Source organism: Balaenoptera borealis (assembly GCF_965194805.1).
Source record: "Balaenoptera borealis genome assembly, chromosome: 12".
In the NCBI taxonomy this organism is placed as follows: domain Eukaryota; kingdom Metazoa; phylum Chordata; class Mammalia; order Artiodactyla; family Balaenopteridae; genus Balaenoptera; species Balaenoptera borealis.
Window position 1 is genome coordinate 74,595,709 of NC_138869.1, and position 20,185 is coordinate 74,615,893.

Here is a 20,185-nt window from a genome sequence, read left to right on the forward strand (position 1 = left end):
AACCAAGGAATTGATCAATATATCTGGTGCCACTGGATATAAATTGATATACTGGTAGCAAGTTATTTACAAATGATGTTTACCTGTAAGGGACTGGACATCATTTCCAAATGGACAATTCAGAGTTTCCCCTGTGAAGATCACTTGCTTCTCCTCTGCTCCTTCTCACCAGTTCAGCATCACTACGTCACTGAACCCTACGCCAGTGGTTCCACACAGAGGGACAGAAGGAGCTTGCAAGAAACAGGTCTGTTACACCGTCTAGGAGATCACCACATTCTTCCCCTCAAAAAAAAAAAAAAAAGGAAATTCTAAATGCTCCAGGTGACATGCAGCGTATCCATGGATGGATGTAGGAGAGACAAGGGAAGTAGAGAGAATCCGCTGACACTGAAATCCCAGCCCGAGTACTGTGAGGCACCCCAGGATCTTCTACCTGAACTCCGACCTCACCCCAACCCAGCAGAAGCGGACTTTGCTACAGACTGAGTTTTACTTCTGTTGAGTTGGGGCAGCCAATGTACTTTCTGGGATTTGTACCAAGGGGCTTAATTATTCCCTTTGTCGACAGCAATGACCACAATAAGCAGACTCACTATTAACGTTAGAAGGAAGTAGGCTCAAGAAGTGGGCGCCTTATATATGAAAAGGTCAGTAGAAATAAACTATTTTGATAAGAACTTCCATGTCCTTGTTCCATGCAGCTGCCTCAGTTTCCCTCAACTCTACCCAATAGTCTGTGACCTTCTTTGGGAGAAACAGTGCATTTAAGGTTAGGCATAACTTTGCCAATCTTTCAATCAACAAGAAAAAGAAGTCCCCTCCACCCCCCAATTTTGTGGGCCTAGGGAGAGGCAGGACTGTCTGGAAACCAGAAGGAAGTTCTCCTGAAGGATGCACTGGCAGACACCCACACAGCAGCGCCCCTCAAATGGACTACACAAGGGCACGGATGCTAAAGACTCACCTTAAGAAGCTAGAAAAATCCTTATACCTTTCTGGCACTGATTAACTGGTATTTTTCAGGGTAAGGGGACAAAGAATTAAGACCTTATCCCCTGCACCAAGAGGTGAGCCTTCGGCAAATAGCCAGAGTGCAGCTCTCTAGACCTTCCAGCCTGATCCAACTCTCATGCCTCTACCATGTGTGATTTGAGGGCTGGGATGTGAGAGAGCCCTGCTGCACTGCCCCTCCTCCTGAACTTTGGAGATGGAGAAAATGTGTGTGTGCAGGTAGTGCGGACACTTATGCAGACCTGATGTTCAGTAACCCAATATATGGCTGGTAAGGAATTCACAAAGCTCATGTCTTATATTCCCCCAGAAACTGGCCCTAAGACAAGGGAGGATTCACTGCAAGTTGTTTAAGGGGTGCATAGGAACTGGTAAGGGATTGAGGAAGTAACATAGGGAAAGGAAGGAAGCCAATAAAGTCACAGAGGGCAACTAGAACTTAATTCCACTTGGAGACCTTGGGTAACAGTGCTAAACAAATGCCACAGAATTATCCCACTCCAGTGTGTGTGTGTGTGTGTGTGTGTGCGCGCGAGCGTGTTTGTGTATGTGAGTTGTGGTATTTATATACCTCTCAGTCAATGGTTGAGAGCAGCTCTTAGGGAATGTTGATTGCCTAGTGCTTTGGGCCTGATGTCAGTTGCCCTGTAATTTCTGAAAAAGCTATCAGGCACAGAGATGCTAATACTGACAGTTGGAAGTCAAGTCCTGATACTCTAAAGGTCGAAGGCAAGTAGGAGGATTCCCAGATTCTGCCTCAGCTATAATATATCAAATAGGAACAACCAGACGACACCCAAAGGGAGAGCTAATGAAGGCACAGGAAAGACTTTCTAAGTCAACATCAGGATCTACATGGCTTGGTGTTTGTCCTTTCCTAATAATCCCAGAAATCCCCCCTGCCCACAAGAATGCAATCTCATTTTACAATAAGTAATTGGAAAATGGTTTTCACTAGTCACTTTACATCCAGTATATACAAATCCAGCCATCTTGTTATGAATCCTTTTCCACGAGAACCAACCTCCAATGTGAGTTAAACAGCAAGCTCTCTCCTGGTTCATTGAAATGATTAAATTTGCACAGGTTCAAGGACATGTCTAAGGTGGGTATGACTACCCACAGAATCTCAATTTGTAATAAAATGAAATTACAGTCCAGCAGATACCTTAGATTTAAAGGAGGTCAGAACATTTCATACCTATTATCTACCTCACTTTCTCTAATGAAAATCCTTGATCAGGCAGTAAGATACAACAGGGCTTAAACAGGAAAGATTTAGAAACAAAACTGTTTTCAGAGCTCTTGGTTAGAGCAGGGTCCCCTCAATGTCTCTGAAAAATGAGATTAGTGCACATGGCTCAGTTTGAAGCCACCTCAGACTCTACTCATTTGACCACCACCCACCTAAGACGGTCTCAAAATCCTTTAGAGCAATCCAGCCAAGAACTGAGCCTGCAGCTGCTCAAATAATGGAGGAGGACCCCCTGACTTCCAGGGGATCCACTCTTTATTCACACAGCCCTGAAAGCCAGGGAATTTCTTCTAAAGTCAAACAAGTCTGCCTCCTTATAATTTCTGCTGTCAGGGCTGCACAGAAAAACCCACCCATCTTCCTCAGGTCAGCCTTCACATGTGGAATGATAACAGCAGTGACCACCACTTGTTGACCATTTGCTATGCACCAGGCACCATGCTGGATAGTCTACCCATGTTGGCTGCTGCAATCCTCCTAACACCCTTAGGAGGTAGTTATGGATTCCTACTTTATACATTAAAAACTGATGACTAGACTGGAAATCATGAAAATTGCCCAAGCTCTCTCAGCTTGTAAGTGGTTGGGCCAGATTCAAACCCAAGACTGATTTGAAAGCCACGTGACTTCCTTGACCATCCAATCATCTCTTCCAAAGTCTTTCTGAGGTTCTTGAACCTTTCTTCATAAGCCCTTTGGCCATATTCCTATTTCTGCCAGCATGCCTTTCTCTGTTACATCCCTCTCTCTCAGCCTTGACATTCTTCACTTCCAGAAACCCTTCTTGGACTATATGCTATCCAGAATTCTCATCTGGACTGTTACTTTATCCATCTACCTTTAAGGTACTATCCTGCCTCCTTAGTTAGCTCTGACATCTCCTACTATGAAAGGCCATTATCTCCCACCCCCTTTCCCCTGTAGCCCTCACCCTAGCCCCAGGGGTGGGATGTTAACCTTAGTGCCAAGACGACCTTATGTGGTTCTACCCAATAGACTTCAAGTCATGGAGCAGTGCCAGATCAGCACCCAGCAGAATAAAATTAGTATGTATCGTGGACCAGCTGACACACTGAAATTAATACCCCTACAATTCAATAATTCAGTCAAGGTATATTAGATTCTAGACATACCAGATACCTGCAAGCCAGTGGCACAGGAAGTATCTTTCTACTGTGTTCTAAAATTCCCTGAGTGTCCTTCCCTGTTCTTTCTCCTAAGGTAGAATACCAGTAGATTTGGCATCATTATACATGGAATAGTGGTGGTAGATTTGGCAGGTGGGGTTGCCCCGAGGCTTGGGCACCCAAAGAACCTTTCTCGAGCCTATTGGTATTTGAATCCAAGCGGAGCACCATATGCCTGCTGGTTCCAGCTACCTGCCCCAGGAGAAGTAGGAACGCATAGGGCTTAGGCTCCTCTGCAAGGAGCAAACACTCAGGGGCTATTTTCTCATCATTGTGCTCTCTTGCCAGACCTACTTAGTACCTGCAGGTCAGCACTCTTGACCACAGCGCTGACAGCAAAAGGCAAAGTGGTGGTAGTATTGGGTCCAGAGCAGGGACAAAGGCAAACGACTCCATGTAGGGGCCCAGGCTTGAGGGATTCATATCAGAAGAACTCTTGGGGAATTCTGACTAGTCTGATTAGTCTGTCAATTGCGATTTCTGGATGTGGTATTCCTATTTCATAGATGAAAACTGGGCAAACCATTCTACTTTCAAACCAAAGTCACAACTAAGTGGCAAACTCAGACATTGGAATCAGCTGTCCGAGCCAAGTCTAAGACTTTTTCAGGCCACCTCAAGTTGATGCCCAGTGTCTCAGGTTGGGTTCTGTCAGAAGAAGCCCCAAGATAAAGATGAGAGGAAGTTATTTGGGAGGTGAGCCCAGGAAAACACAGATAAGAGAGGGCAGAAGTGAGACATAGAAGGGAAGGCAGTCAGTGAACGATAATGTTACCAAGCTCATCACCACTGCGGGGCATTCGGAGAGCACACACACCTCAGGCAGCCGGGGGTTCATACATCACCTCCTATCAGTCACTGGCTGAGGGCTGCTCCCTATGGTGTTAATTCCCTGCCCCTTCAAGGCTGCCATTTGCCAGATTTCAACAGCCAGTGGAAGCCCTCAGATGAGGAATCATAGGCGCAGCTAAAGTCGAACTTGAATACACTGAAGTGGTGGAAGCCAGGGGATGCGGGCAGGCCACCAACACAATCTGACCTAAATGGGTTCTCACACATCATGCCAAGTTCAGTAACATCTGTTTAAAGTGCACTGTAGCATGTATTTAAGAACCAGGCTGCAGAGCCTTGAAATCCCTAGCCAGGTGATATCCTGAGACTCAGAGCCTGGCCCTAGTACCTGTGCGAATGGGCTTAGCTCGGTCCTGAGGGGCATTTGGGGGTGTCGAGTCACCCAGGCAAATTGCCTGCTACAAACATGGGGGTTGAACATCGTGTCTCCTCTGGAGTTGATTCTCACCATAGACCGATGTCAAGGGTTGGCGAGTTTTCTGTAAAGCACTAAACATTTTAGGATTTGAGGGCCATCTGTTCTGTTTGAACTAGTCGACTCTTCCAGTGTAGAAAGCCATAGCAGTCATAGCCAATATATAAAGAGTCCTGGGAACACCAGAATGAGTTGGTCACCTTCATCAGAAATGTGTGCCAGCCACCCTGGGAGCGGATCCCCCAGCTCCAGTCAAGTTTTCAGGTGACCGCAGCCTCCTGAGCTGCCCTGAGCCAGAATCACCCAGCTTAGCTGCCTCGGATTCCTGATCTGCAGAACCTGGTATAATGTTAAGCTAACTTTTAGGGTAATTTTTTGCACAGCAATAGATAACAAATACATGCACACAGTAAAGAACCAGCCTTTCTGCCCGTTCTTGGGAGTGAAATTTGATGAGGGCACATACAAAGTGAAGAGAAAATTAGGAAACCTTGGTCCTAGACGTGTTCCTCGAGATACCTTCATTATCCCCTAGCCCCTCTGCCGTGGGAGGCTGAGCTGCATCAACAGGTTTCATCACTGCTGTCTGGAGGAGTTTAGTCCATAAGGAGCCTGGGCAGAATTATCAGAGTAGGGGAGGGAGGTCACTTCTGCCTGGCTGTGCTCTTGACCAAAGGGCACCGTTAAGAAGAGCTGTGACTTTTCCTTGGGACTCATCCTTCCTCCCCAACCCCAACCTCAGGGCCCAAGGCTGCTACAGCTGTGCGGCTTGTTACTGACCACTCCTGTGGTTCCCCTACTCCCAACCCCCAGCTCTGAAATGAGCTCTTCTGGAAATAAGTCCTCACTGAAGGATCCAAACTTGAGGGAGACACCTGTTCCCTATTGGGACCCCACTGACAGATCCAGGGGGTGAGCCACTGCTGGGCTCTGACCTCAGCATCAGTGGCATCCCCTGGCAGGCAGCTCCCCTGTGACAGTGCAGGGGGACCTGGGGGTTGATCCAAACTCTGCTGACAGGTGCTTCTGGGAGTGAAACAGGAACAGCCTTAATATTTGTCAGCAGAATGTCACCACCCCATTCTGATAAGCAATATTTTAAGCCGTGCAAGGAGCCCCTGACAGTGGGACGTGCCCTGAGAGGTGGTGTATGGCGCAGCCAACAGCATGTCCTGGGAAAGAGTGGCTCTCGGGGCAAAGCCCACACAATGTCCAGGCCACAGAGCCTTGGGATCTCCAGCTAAGTAGGATCCTGAGACTCTGGGGAGCACCTGTTGGGGATGGTCTTATCTCAGTCCGGAGGGTCATCTGGGGATTCCTAATCACCCACGCATGCCTTAGTTGCCTTCCTGACTGAGCTAGGTGAAAGAAGCAGGCAAGACAGCCTCACCTGACCAGTCTTCATCTCAAGGAGACAAGGAACAGGGCAGTCAGGTGCCTGCAATAGGAGCCAGGCGGGGACTGAAGCAAACGGGCCTGGGGTCTAGTCCGGCCACACAGCCCAGCCTCCATTCCAGCACCACAGCTGAAGGAAGGCAGGGCATGTCTATAGGCGTCCTGACCACCCCTGCTCCTGACCTCAGCTTGGCCATTCCTCGGCCTCTGGGTCAGACAGCAGGGCAAGCGCCTCTGCTCTCGACACTCAGACAAAAGCGGGAATCCACAGGAGCTGGGAACCGGTCATAAGCACTCGTGGGTGACGGACAGACAAACTTCTCCGGCTCCTCCAGCTCCATTTCTAGGTGATCATAAAGGAGAAAAGCAACCATGAGAAGGGAAGCATTCTCCCCTCCAGGAAGTGCTGCAGTTCTGCTAACTCTTAATTCATTACTGGTGTTTATCTAATTGTCTAGTTCCTTAATGCATTTACTGCTCTGTAATCACTAGCTCTCTGTCCAAGGAGGATTCCCAAGGGCCTCTGTCCTGCTGTCTCAGTCTGAGTCTGGCTGTCTCAGGAAGGAGAGAGGAAGAGAAGGCAGCAGAGGAGGCTGTGAGTTTGATTCTGGCCCATCCTTTCAAGACCAGTGCAAGTAGCACCTTGACTCAGACCTATGTCTAGAGGAACTAAAGTGACCCATGACAAAACCCCACTGTCTCTTGTGCAAGCCGCAGGGACCCCCACCTGCACCCTCCCCGGGGATTCAGGGGTTGTCATCCTTGGCTTCCACAGCCTGGAGCCAGAACAGAATTGGCAAAGAGCAGCGTCATGCAGCGGGGAAAGTCTTAGAGGGGGGAATCTGGGTGGTACATCTCCACATCAAGGAGGGACTTGATGCCATGCCTTTTGGGGGGAGTTCGTGCCCAGTGACACGGGGGTCTGGGTATAAAGGCCTGGTCATTCTGGCCCAAAACTGATGGGCTCCAGTGGCTGCAGGGCTCCCTGCAGGGTTGCTACAGGCTTTGTTAAGTTGGCTTCACAGCTCTTCCTCTGCCCCATCCTGCTTCTTCTTCTTTTTGTAGGTGCTGACCCCTAACCAACTTGCACCTGTGACAGAGAAACTTGACATACAGAGGAAACGTTCATAGTCCGTCCTTAAAAAAGCTCTGTGTATGACAGATGGGATCAGAGGAGGGTCTTAAAAGCTATTTACATGTAAGAAAATCTAGATGAAATGCAGAATCACTCAAACGAGCCATAGGGGGCTTGGAACCAATGGCGCAGCAGCGAAAATTGTGACTCTGCCTTAAGTTTACTTCAATCTAACAGTTCCCCATCTCTAGCCTGAGGTACACAGGGGATCCCCACCACCCCTCCAGTCTGAGCACAGCCTGCCCACTGCCAAGAGTAAGCCAGGTTGCCGTGCTTCCAAGGACAAAGGACATTTGCCACCTCTGTGGGCCGTCAGCCAGCTCCCTTCACTGGGACCCCATTCCAACTCACTCAGACGTCCTCAGAAGCCTCGTCCTCTCCCCGGGAGGATGCTGTCACTGAACTGCTTAATCAACTCACCCAGAGCTGCATCATTTTAGCATCACTGTGGAGTTTTCCTTGACAGCACACAGGGGGGTCGCACACAAGTCTGACATGCACGCATGCGCCTGGAGACAGTGTCGACTGCACAGACAGGTTCTCATGCACCTGGTGGGGAGCATATGACGGGGATGGGATGTGTGGGTGAACCCACCTTCAGATCCCTACACACGTCCCCAGACTGCCTGGGCTCCCTCAGATCAAAGGGCCCCAAGTGCACTTTAACTCTACACTTTAAGGGAAGGGATAGAGCAGTAAGAACACAGGAACGGGAGATAAGTGTTGATTATTGGTCATTTATGGGTTGTTCTGTGTTGACCCCTCAGTGCTACTCTGTCTTGCTTTGCACGTAGGTGGCTGGCCTGTGGGGATTGCAGCACCCATCTATCTTGCTGTCACAGGTTGATTTCTCTAGAAAGAAACACTGAAATGGAGTCTGGGATGCAAGGTGTTCACTAGGTACCAACACCTGTGAGAGGGAGGTAAGGAAGCTGGATGAAGCAGAGAGAAATCAAACTGTAATGCAGGCCCAACAAACTTTTAGCCAGCCTGGTGGGGACTTCTGAAGTTTACTCAGCTATGTCATCCCCATACGGGACACTGAAAAGGACCTGTATACCTCTACCTTGCTCAGTCATGGGCTAGGGGCTGCTACAGGTCAGACATGACCTTGAATGAATGGCTCTATGTACCTGGGAAGCAAGGTGGTCCTTGAAAGGGGGCACATCTGTATCTTCCACACTTTCCCTCTGACTTTTAGGGCATTCAGCCAATGGAAGGCACCTACAGAAGGTCAGAGAGTGGGAGGAATGAGGTTGCAGTGCTTATTCCCCATACTTCCTAACAGGCCACCTCTGGCAGCAATCGAGTCCCTCTACCAAAAGCCACAACTCTTATTGGGCTGCCTCTCTTCCACGGTTACAACTTGTACTAGGTTCCAGTAACAACCTCCTCTCCATACCCCTCCAGGTGCTCGCGGTGGTAACCGTTCTCCTGTCTATACTCCCTTGGTGCTTCACAATTCTTTGTTTCCTTAACCGTACTTCTATCTCTTTAAGAGTCCTCTTATTAACCACTCTTTAGTTAAATCCATGAAGTATGCCATCTCCTTCCTGCCAGGATCTGATTGGACCAGTAATCCAGGGATTCTCTCCATGCTGGTTCTCTTGTCCCACATTCCTTTTAACATCTAAGATCCTCTTCAAATTAGAGAGGCGTTTAGGGAAAACCTGCTTTTTAAGACTATAAGGTGAGGAGTTTAATGTATAGTAGCATACAGTTGGTTTTGAGGTAGGAGATACATGGGCCCCAGCCTGAGCAGCTGCAACCAGACTCCTGCTGACACTTTGAGATAAGATACTAGCAGGAGCATTGGGCCCTGATTGGGTAAAAGACAAAGTGACCACTTTTTTCTCATTCTTGTGGTCAGGGGGATTTCCCAGCCTACACATGCGCAGAGAAGGTCCTCAGTCTAGGGAAGGGGTCAAAGGGAGAAAGAGTCACCAGCCAACCTCCCAGAAACCTTCGTGCTGGAATCCATCTTGGCTGAGAGATGTGCGTGCCTGTCAGGAAGGACCCTGAGTCAGGCCAAATATGGCCACAAGCAAGAAGATTGGCCAGAGACAACCTGGAAGACTGCCCCCCCTCCCCATATAAGCGATCTAAGCCACCCCCATTGGGCACAACTCACTCCAAGTTCGCCCTTGTGCTCTTCCACAGGTACTTTGCTTCTAGTAAATGCTTTATCTATTTCACAATCTTGGTCCCTTTGCTGAATTCTTTCTTCAAAGAAGACAAGGACCGAGGTCCTGCTTCCAGCTGTCTTGCCCCCCGAAACCAGTTTCTTAATCTCAATAAGCTACAAGCTGCTGTTTGTAGAGTGAGAAATGCAATATACACTTTGGATCTCAGTTACGTTTCCTAGAAACAGACCGTGAAATGAGGATATGTACAAGTGATTCATTAAGGAAGGGTTGCAAGGAACATTGAAGGGAGTCTGGGAAGCAGGAAAGAGAAGAAATCAAAGCAGGTGTATGACTCAGGCAAGGTCCCACAAAGGGGAACAGCAGGCTGATCCCATAGGGAACTCCAGTGGCTGTACCTCCCAGTTTGATGGGTGTGGATCACCTTTGCCCCAGGTGTGGACAGCCACTGACTAAGGACTGCCCTAGGGAAACAAACTCCCAGACTGTTCCGGCTCTCTGTCTGCAGATGAGGTAGTTCCAAGCTTGAAGGCAGTCCTCCAAAAAAGAGGAAGTGTAGGTACAGCCCTATTGGAGGCAAAAGCTCAAAGCCAGGGAGAGACGAACAGAAACGGTAAAAAGGAGTTGGGGTGACACAAGCAAGATGGCAGAATAGAAAGCACCAGGTTTGCATTCCCTGTGGAAACAATGAACAATACATAGGCTAAAGAAGCTTTGCAAAGACTCTAGAACCAAGTTAAACTGTAATAACCAGCCTAACCAAGAAAAAGCTGCCCTCGAAACAGTAGAAAACTCTCTGGCATTTCTGTTTGCCATTATTCCACCCCCTTTGGGGTCAGTTGGGAGGAAGCTGCCAATTCCTGGGCCATCCCTCAGGAGGGAAGGAAAAGAATGGAACTTGCTTGCAATGTTCTGGCTTATCTGAGGGCTGCTTGAAGGATTGGCTTCTGTCTCATTCGACTTGGAACACTGATGGAAAGAGCAGCATAGTTTGGATGTCACGTTAGAGGCCCCTGAAAGCAGTGGGAGTTACCACAGTGTGAGAGCTGCAGGGTGACTGCAGACACATGGGCTCCTGGGGGCAAGAGATTATGGGCAAAGGAATACAAGAGAACATTAGGAGTCCCTTTAGGGGGTGAGACTCTCAGGGACATTAAGACATTTAAAGGCAACTGGGTATATAGAGAATTGGAGTAAGAACACACAGAGGACCAGGGAAGATGCATCACCAAATTAGGTTTGAGAGAACATTAAGCCTTTATGTTGGGCTGATTAGCAAAGGTTTTTTCCCTACATGAAATTCTGCAAAGACTGGGAGAAGTGCCTGTTTTCAAATGCCCAATTTTCAAGAAGCAATTATAATGCATATGAAAAACAGGGAAACATGGCCCATTTAAAGGAACACAATAAATCTCTAAAACTTGACCCTAAATAAATACAGTCCTCTGACTGGAGGAAGACTTCAAAACAGTCATCTTAAGTATGCTAATGAGCTAAGTAATACACAACTAAACTAAACCATGAAAATGATATAGGAACAAAATTAGAATAGCAACAGAGGTAGAAATTGTAGAACAACCAAACAAGTTCTGGAGCTGAATTATAATAACCGAGGTGAAAAATTTACTAGAGATTCAACAGCATACTGAACAGGCAGAAGAATCAGTGAACTTGAGTGATCTGAAGTTATTCTTTCTGCTCCTCGGAGTCAATAAAGAAAAGTGAACAGAGCTTGAGGGTCTTATGGAACAATATCAAATAGGCCAATATATGCATTATGGAAGTCCCAGAAGAAAAAGAGAAAAGGGTCAGAGAGCTTCTGTGTAGTACTAATGACCTAAAACTTGCCAAATTTGAGGAAAGAAATGGATGTACAAAAACAGGAAGTTCAAACTCCGAGTAGAATAAAGGGACACACGCTGAGATGTTATCAAACTGCCTAAAGACAAAGAATCTTGAAAGCAGCAAGAGAGAAATGACTCATCATATAAAGAGAGCCCCTATAAGACTATCAGCAAATTTTTCTGCAGAAACTTTATAGACCAGAAAGCAACAAGATGACATAAAGTGCTGAAAGAAAAAACTGTCAGAGAATACTGTATCTGGCAAATCTGTCCTTAACAATGAGGAATAAATACTTTTCAGATAAAGAGCTGAGGGAGTTCATGATCACTAGACTTGCCCTATAGAAACAGTAAAAGGAGTCTTCTGGTTTAAAAGAAAGTATCTAAACAGTAACTCAAAGCCATATGAAAATATAGAGTTCTCTGATAAAGGTAAATATATGGACAAATATAAAAGCCTGTATTATAAATTTCATAGCTCTTAAGATTTAAAAGAAAAGCATGAGAATTAAATTTATGTTTGGTACACAATATATAATGATGTCATTGTGATATAAGATCAAGTATGGGATACCCATGCACCTATGGTCAATTAATCTATGACAAAAGAGGCAAGAATATACCATGGAGAAAAGACAGTCCCTTCAATAAGTGATGCTGGGAAAACTGGAGAGCTACATGTAAAAGAATGACATTAGAACGTTTCCTCACACCTTATAAATCAAAATGGATTAAAGATCTAAATGTAAGACCTGAAACCATAAAACTAGGACAGAACACAGAACACTCTGACATAAATCACAGCAATATTTTTTTGGATCTGTCTCCTAAGGCAAAAGAATAAAAGCAAAAATAAACAAATGGGACTTAATTGAACTTAAAAGCTTTTGCATAGCAAAGGAAACCATTGACAAAAAGACAACCTACTGTATGGGAGAAAATATTTGCAAATGATATGAACAACAAGGGGTTACTATCCAAATATATAAATGGCTCATACAATATCAAAGACTTGATTAATAAATGGGCAGAAGACCTGAATAGACATTTTTCCAAAGAAAATATACAGATGGCCAACAGGCACATGAAAAAGATGTTCAATATCACTAATCAGAAATGTAGATCAAAACCATAATGAGATATCACCTCACACCTGTCACAATGGCTATCATCAAAAAGTCTACAAATAACAAATGTTGGTAAGGATGTGGAGGAAAGGGAACCCTAGTGCACTGCTGGTGGGACTGTAAATTGACAGTCTCTATGGAAAACAGTATGGCGGTTCCTCAAAGAAAACTAAAAATAGAACCACCATATGATCCAGCAATTCCACTCCTGGGTATATATCCAAAGAAAACGAAGATACTAATTCAAAAAGATACATTCAACTCAATGTTCATAGCAGCATTATTTATAATACCCAAGATATGGAAGCAACCTAAGTGCCCATCAACAGATGAATGAATACAGAAGATGTGATATATATCTATATCTGGGTAGATATATACACACACATACAATGGAATATCTCTGTCATAAATAATGAAATTCTGCCATTTGCAACAATGCAGATGGACCTAGAGTATTATGCTTAGTGAAGTAAGTCAGAGAAAGACAAATTCTCTGTATTATCACTTACATGTGGAATCTAAAAATATAAAACAAGTGAATATATATATAATAAAACAGACATGGATTCAGATATAAAGAACAAACTAGTGGTTACCAGTGAGGAAAGAAAAGGGGGGAGGGACAAGACGGAGTAAGGGATTAAGAGATACAAACAACTACATAAAAAATAGATCAACAAGGATATATTGTACAGCACGGGGGAATAGAGCCATTGTTTTGTAACAATTTTAAAGGGAGTATAATCTATAAAAATACTGAATCACTATGTTGTACACCTGAAACTAGTATATTGTAAATCAACTATACTTCAATAAAATATGCAACAAACAACAAAAAGACCAAGTGTGGGAGGTAAAACTATAAAGGAGTAGTTTGTATTTAATTGAAGTTATCAGTTTAAAATAAATTGTTATAGTTTAGGATATTTGATGTAATTCCCCTAGTAGCCACAAAAAATATTTATAGAATATACATGAAAAGAAATGAGAAGGGAATCAGAACATGTCACTACAGAAGTAAATTCAACTAAACACAAAGGCAGGGAGTAAGAAGAAAATGGAGGACAAAAAGCTATAAGACATACAGAAAACAAAGGAATGTCAAGAGTGAGTCCTTCCCTATCAGTAATTTAAATGTAATGGATTAAACTACTTGATCAAGAGACAGATTGGCAGAATAAAAACATAGGATGCAACTATATGTGGTCTACAAAAGACTCAATTTTACCTTCACTTACTCCTTCTTTGGTGCTCTTCCCTTTTTATGTAGATTCGAATTTCTGACCTATGTTTTTCTTCTCTAGTTACAATTTTATATGTGAGATATACCTTAATAAAGCTGAAAAAACTTAGGAAATCTTATCTTTTTGAAGTTAAGGAGAAAAGTTTTTAATGACGGCCCTGCTTCCAATCTGCCAGAGCTGATTCCTCTCCTACAGAGGTCTTGTTAGGGGTCTGTGGAAAGGAGTCAGCCTCCACGCTCCCTGCCATTTCCACAGCTGAGTGAACTACAGGGAGCAGCTCAGCAACCCTCCTAGCTGGCCTTGCCCAGGTCAGGCTCAGAGCTGTGATACAGCCTCTGGCAGAGGTTATGTCACTTGCCATTGGGTGGATGTGCACAGTCTTCACCTCTGCCCAGCCAGTACTCATCATCTAGCTGGCCTGGACTCCAGTTCTTAAATTTGGTCTCCTAGTCTGTCCCATCCACTTATTTCTGGAATCCATCAATATTACTGAGGGTCATCCAGGGGTAGCAGAAGCCTATATGTTCCTGGACAAAATTCTGGAATGAAAGAAGGGCAGTCATGACTTCTCCCCATGCTAGAAGTTCTAAACTTTATCTGTTCACTAAGTCAGGTAATGAGTGTTGGGATCTAAATAACTTAACATTTCTTGCAAGGTGGGTCTACTGGCAACAAATTCCCTTAATTTGTTTGAGTGAAAGTCTTTCTCCTTTACTTTTGAAGGATGTTTTGTAGGGTGCATAATTCTAGGTTGGTTCCCATAATTCTCTCAACACTGTTTCACTCCACTGTTTTCTGGCTTACCTGGTTTCTGAGAAGTTAGATGTAACTCTTATCTTTCTTGCTCTATAAGTAAGGTGTTTTTTCATTTGGCTTTTAGCTGTTTTTTTTCATTTGGCTTTTAGGATTTTCTTCTTTATCTTTGATTTTCTGTAGTTTGTAAATACTATGTCTAGGTGTAGGTTTTTAGGGGGAGCATTCATCCTGCTTGTTCTGAGCTTCCTGGATCTGTGGTTTGGTGTCTGACATTAACTTGGGGGATGTTCTCAGTCACTAGTGCTTCAAATATTTCATCTGTTCCTTTTTCTTCTAATATTCTCATTATACATACACTACAGTTTTTGTATTTGTCCCACAGTTGTTGAATTTTTTTTTTTTTAGTCTATGTTTTTACTTTTTTGGCTTGAGAATTCTACTGTGATATTCTCTAGGGCAGATTCTTTCCTTTGCCATGTCTATCTAGTTTATTAAACCCAAAGACATTCTTCATTTCTATTAGTGTTTTGATTTTTATGTCTAGCATTTTTGTTTTCTTAGGATTTCTATCTCTAATTACATTGCCATTTGTTCTTACATGCTGTCTACTTTATCCTAATGGAACACTTAGCATATTAATCATAGTTGTTTTAAATTTCCAGTCTGATATTTCCAACATCACTGCCATGTCTGGTTCTAATACTTTGTCTCTTCAAATTATGTTCTTTTGCCTTTGGTATGCCTTCTTTTAATTGAGTTATAATTGACATAACATAGTTAGTTTCACATGTACAAAATAATGGTTCAATATTTATATGTATTGTGAAATCACTTTTTTCTTGATAACCAGATATGATACTGTACTAGGTAAAAGGCACTGCTGTACATAGGTCTTTAGTAATGTGGTGGTGAGATATGGGTACAGAGAGTGGTGACATTCTGTAATCCTATGATCAGGTCTCCATCTTTTAGCAAACCTCTTGACTGAATTTCCCAAATGTTTCAGAGATTTTCTCCACCTGGAGGTGGACAAGTTTGGCTAGAGTGGGCTGGAGTTGGGTATTTCCCTTCCTCAGGTCAGTTAGGCTCTGATAATACACCAGCAGGCTGGGCTCTAGTTAACTAGTTTCCTATCATCAAAATGTCTACAAACAGTAAATGCTGGAGAGGAAGTGGAGAAAAGGGAACCCTCTAGCGCTGTTGGTGGGAATGTAAACTGGTACAACCACTATGGAGAACAGTATAGAAGTTCCTTAAAAAACTAAAAATAGAACTACCATATGAACCAGCAGTCACACTTCTGGGCATGTAGCCAGAGAAAACCAGTCCGAAAGAATACATGAACCCCAGTGTTCACCGCAGCACTATTTACAATAACCAAAACATGGAAGCAACCTAAATGTCCATCGACAGAGGAATGGATAAAGAAGATGTGGTTCGTATAGACAATGGAATATGACTCAGCCATAAAAAAGAATGAAATAATGCCATTTGCAGCAACATGGATGGGCCTAGAGATTATCATACTAAGTGAAGTAAGACAGAGAAAGAGAAATATAATGTCACTCATATGTAGAATCTAATTAAATAAAAAAACAAATTAATTTCCTTACAAAACAGAAACAGACTTACAGATACAGAAAACAAACTTATGGTTACCAAAGGAGAAAGGCAGTGGGTGGGGGAGGGATAACTCAGAAGCTTGGGATAAGCACACACTCATTACTATATATAAGATAGATAATCAACAAAGACCTACTGTATAGCACAGGGAACTCTATTCAATATTCTGTGATAACCTATGAGAAAATAATCTAAAAAAGAATGAATACATGTATACGTATAACTGAATCACTTTGCTGTACACCTGAAACTAACAACATTGTAGACCAACTATACTCCAATAAAAATTTTAAAAAAACCAACAAAAACACTAGTTTTCCCTGAGGGCAGGTCTTGTTAAGAATAGAAGGATCTGGTATATTTCAAAATGGTGGTTCTCTTCCTTCCCTCTGTGAGAATTCAATATTTACTGTGGAACCTGGTTGAACACATAGAGGTAAATCTCAATACTGTGTACCCTGAAGTTTTTAATGGAGTTATCCACATTAAGCCTCTAGCAATTTGTCAATCATAGTTCAGGCTTTCCTACCCAGCACTGGTTTCCCACAGTTTTTGCTTCAGAGTCTTGGCCCTGGTAAACCATGACTACCTGTTTTCTCCTGTCTCTCCAATCTTGGGGGTAGCAGTGTGCCCTGTGTCTTACCCTCTCTTATGGATTCTAGAAGGACTGTTGATTTTTCATTCTGCTCAGTTTTTCACTTGTTAAGACAGAGTGGTAACTTCCAAGCTCCTGACATATGGCACCTCAGACTCACTTTAGATCTAAGGACATGTGTAATGTAAAAATTAACAAACAAAAAACTCAATTAAAATAGAGTTTTGAGGCCAAAAGGGGAACTCTCGTGCTCCATGACAACTGAACCTGACAGGAAAACTAAAGACTTCTTGCCTGGCAAGATCTCAGCCAATGAGAGACCATCACAATTTCATCAATGAAAAACCACTCTACTTTAAACTCTCAGTTCTTCCAATGGACTCTGTTTACTATAGCCTTTCGAAACTTCCTTTTCCCCCTCTATAAAAGAGTTCTCTCCTTGTGCTGGACTTGCACATAGCATGCCATGGTCACAGATCCCAAACTGCAATTCTTTGCTGATCCCAAGTAAACCCATTTTTTTTGCTGGAGAAATAACTTGCAGACTATTTAAGGTGAGTGGGTTCAAAGTGAAAGGATGAAAAAAGATATTCCATGAACATAGCAACAAAAGAGCAGAGATGGCTATAGCAATATTAGACAAAATAACTAAGTGAAAGCCTGTTACAAGAAACAAAGGACATATTATATAATGATAAAGGGTCAATTCACTAAAAATTATAAATATATGCATCAAACATCAACTCTTAAATGTGAAGTAAATGTTGACAGAATTGAAGGGAGAAATACAGCTCTAAAATAATATAAGACTTCAGTACCTCACTTTCAGTAATATGGAAAGACAACCAATAAGGAAATAGAACTTGAACAGTATAGCCCAATCGTTCCTAACAGACATATATACAAAACAGTCCACCCAACAAAAGAACACACATTTTTCTCAAGTTCACATGAAACATCCATGTTAGACTGTAAGACCACAAAACAATGATTAATAAAAAGGATTGAAATCAAAGTATCTTTCCTTATCCAATGGAATGAAACTAGAAAACAGCAAAAGGAAGACTTGAAAATCCACAGATGCATGGAAATTAGACAACATGATCTTAATGGATCAAAGAAGAAATCACAAGGGAAGTTAGAAAATATCTTGAGGCAAATGAAAATATAAAATTCCAAAACTTATGAGGTGCAGTGAAAGGAATACTATGAGGATAATTTATAGCTATAAACACTTAAAAGATTTTAAAACAACCTAACTTTTTCACCTTAAGAAACTATAAAAAGTAGTAAAAACTAAACCTAAAGTTAGCACAAGGAAGGAAATATTAGAGATAAATGAAATAGAAAATAGAACAAGCAAAACTAAGAGTTGGTTCTTTAAAACAATCAAGATCAATGAACGTTTAACTAGATCGACTAAGCAAAGGAGAAGACTTAAAATCATAAATGAAAGAGGAAACATTCTAATTTTTATTCTGTAAAATTGGTTGTAATATTATGAACAATTAGGTTATTCCATTTTTGATACATAAATGAAACAGATAAATTCCTAGAAATAACCACCAAAACCAAACCATGAATAGAAAATCTGAACAGACCTACAACTTGTAAGCAGATTGAATTAGTAATCAAAAAACTCCCAAAGCAAAGCCCAGGATCAGATGGCTTCATTTGTGGGTTCTAATGGACACTTAAAGTATTAACAGCAATACTCCTCAAACTCTCCCAAAAAATTGAAGAGGAGGAAATATGTTCAAACTCATTCTATGAGGCCAGCATTACCCTGACACCAAAAGCATATAAAGACACTACAAGAAAACAAAACCACAGACCAATATTAATGATGACTGTTGATATAAAAATTCTTAACAAAATACTAGCAAACAATTCAACAGCACATTAAAGGATTACACACCATGACCAAGTGGAATTTATTCATGGAGTTCAAAGATGGCTCAGTATATGAAAATATGGTACATTAACAGAATGAACAGGGGCACGGGGAATCACATGAAATTTTCAATTGATGCAGAACTTGACAAAATTCAATACCCTTTCATGAATAAAACACTCAAGAAACCGGAAATAAAAGGAAACTCAAAATAATAAAGGCCACATATGAAAGTTTACAACTAGCATCATAATTGTGAAAGGCTAAATGCTTTTCCTTTAAGACCAGGACTACCACAAGGATGCCTTCTTTTGCCACTTCCATTTAACAGTGTGCTGGAAATCCTAGAGCAATTAGGGAAGAAAAATAAATAAAAGGTATCCAGATTGGAAGTAGTAAATTTATGCTAGCAAACATTATCTTATATGTAGAAAACCCTAAAGATTCCACACAAACATATTAGAACAAATAATTTTAGTAAAGTTTCAGGATACAACCCCCCCAAATCAGTTGTATTTCTCTACACTAAACAATGATCTGAAAAAGGAAGTTAATTCCATTTACAATACCATCAAAAATAAAATATGTAGGAATAAATCAATATACTGAGAAGATGCTGCTAAAAGAAATTAAGGACACCAATATGCAGAAAGACATCCCATGTTCATGGATCGGACTTTAATAATAATATTAAATATTACCCAAATTGATGTACAGATTTCATGCAATCCCTATGAAAATCTCAATGCTATTTTTTGTAGAGGTAGAAAAAAAAATCCATCATAAAATTCATATGGAATCTTGAGGGACCCTGAATAGCCAAAACGATCTTGAAAAACAAAGTTGGAGGTCTCACGTTTCCTGATTTCAAAGCTTATGACAAATCCATGGTAATCAAAACAGTGAGATACTGGCATAAAGATAGGCTTATAGACCAAGGAAATAGAGAGCCCAGAAATAAACCTTCATGTATATTGTCAAGAAATTTTTGATAAGGGTGTCAGAACCATTTAATGAAGAAAGAACAGTCTCAACACATGGTGATGGGAAAACTGGACATCCACATGCAAATGAATGAAGTTAGAAACTTACCTTACACTACACCATAAACAAGTAACTCAAAATGGATCAAAGATCTAAACATCCTAAGAGCTTAAACTGCAAAACTCTTAGAAGAAAACATAAGGGAAAATTTTCGTAACATGGAATTTATTAATGATTTCTTGGCTATAATGAAAGCAAAAATGAATTACATCAAAATTTAGAATTCAAAGGACACAATAAAGAGTGAAGAGGTGACCCATGGGCTGAGAGAAAATATTTGCAGATCATTTCTGATACTTTAATACCCAGAATAAATGAAGAACTCCAACCCCCCAAAACAGATAATCCAATTAAGAAATGGGCAAAGGACTTGAAAAGATATTTCTCCAAAGATATACAAATGGCTAACAAGCCCATAAAATGCTTAACATCATTCATCATTAGGGAAATGCAAATTAAAACTATCATGAATACAATCTCATTAGGATGGTTACTACAAAAAAAAAAAAAACAAGTGATAGTGAGGATGTGGAGAAATTTGAGAGATTGTGCATGGCTGGGGGGGATGCAAATGGTGTAGTCACTACGGAAAACAGTATGGTGGTTCCTCAAAAAACTAAGGATAGAATTACCATGTGATTCAGCAATTCACTTTTCA

The 20,185-nt window shown here is 42.1% G+C and overlaps 1 long non-coding RNA gene across 1 annotated transcript in view; it reads right to left on the minus strand.

The window, feature by feature from the left end:
• Positions 1–14,043, minus strand: part of LOC309608273 — a 40,227-nt gene extending 26,184 nt beyond the window's left edge. Inside the window, exon 1 of the long non-coding RNA XR_014232773.1 lies at positions 84–14,043. This is a non-coding gene — a long non-coding RNA (uncharacterized lncRNA). The remainder of the gene's footprint in view (positions 1–83) is intronic.
• Positions 14,044–20,185: the final 6,142 nt, after the last annotated feature.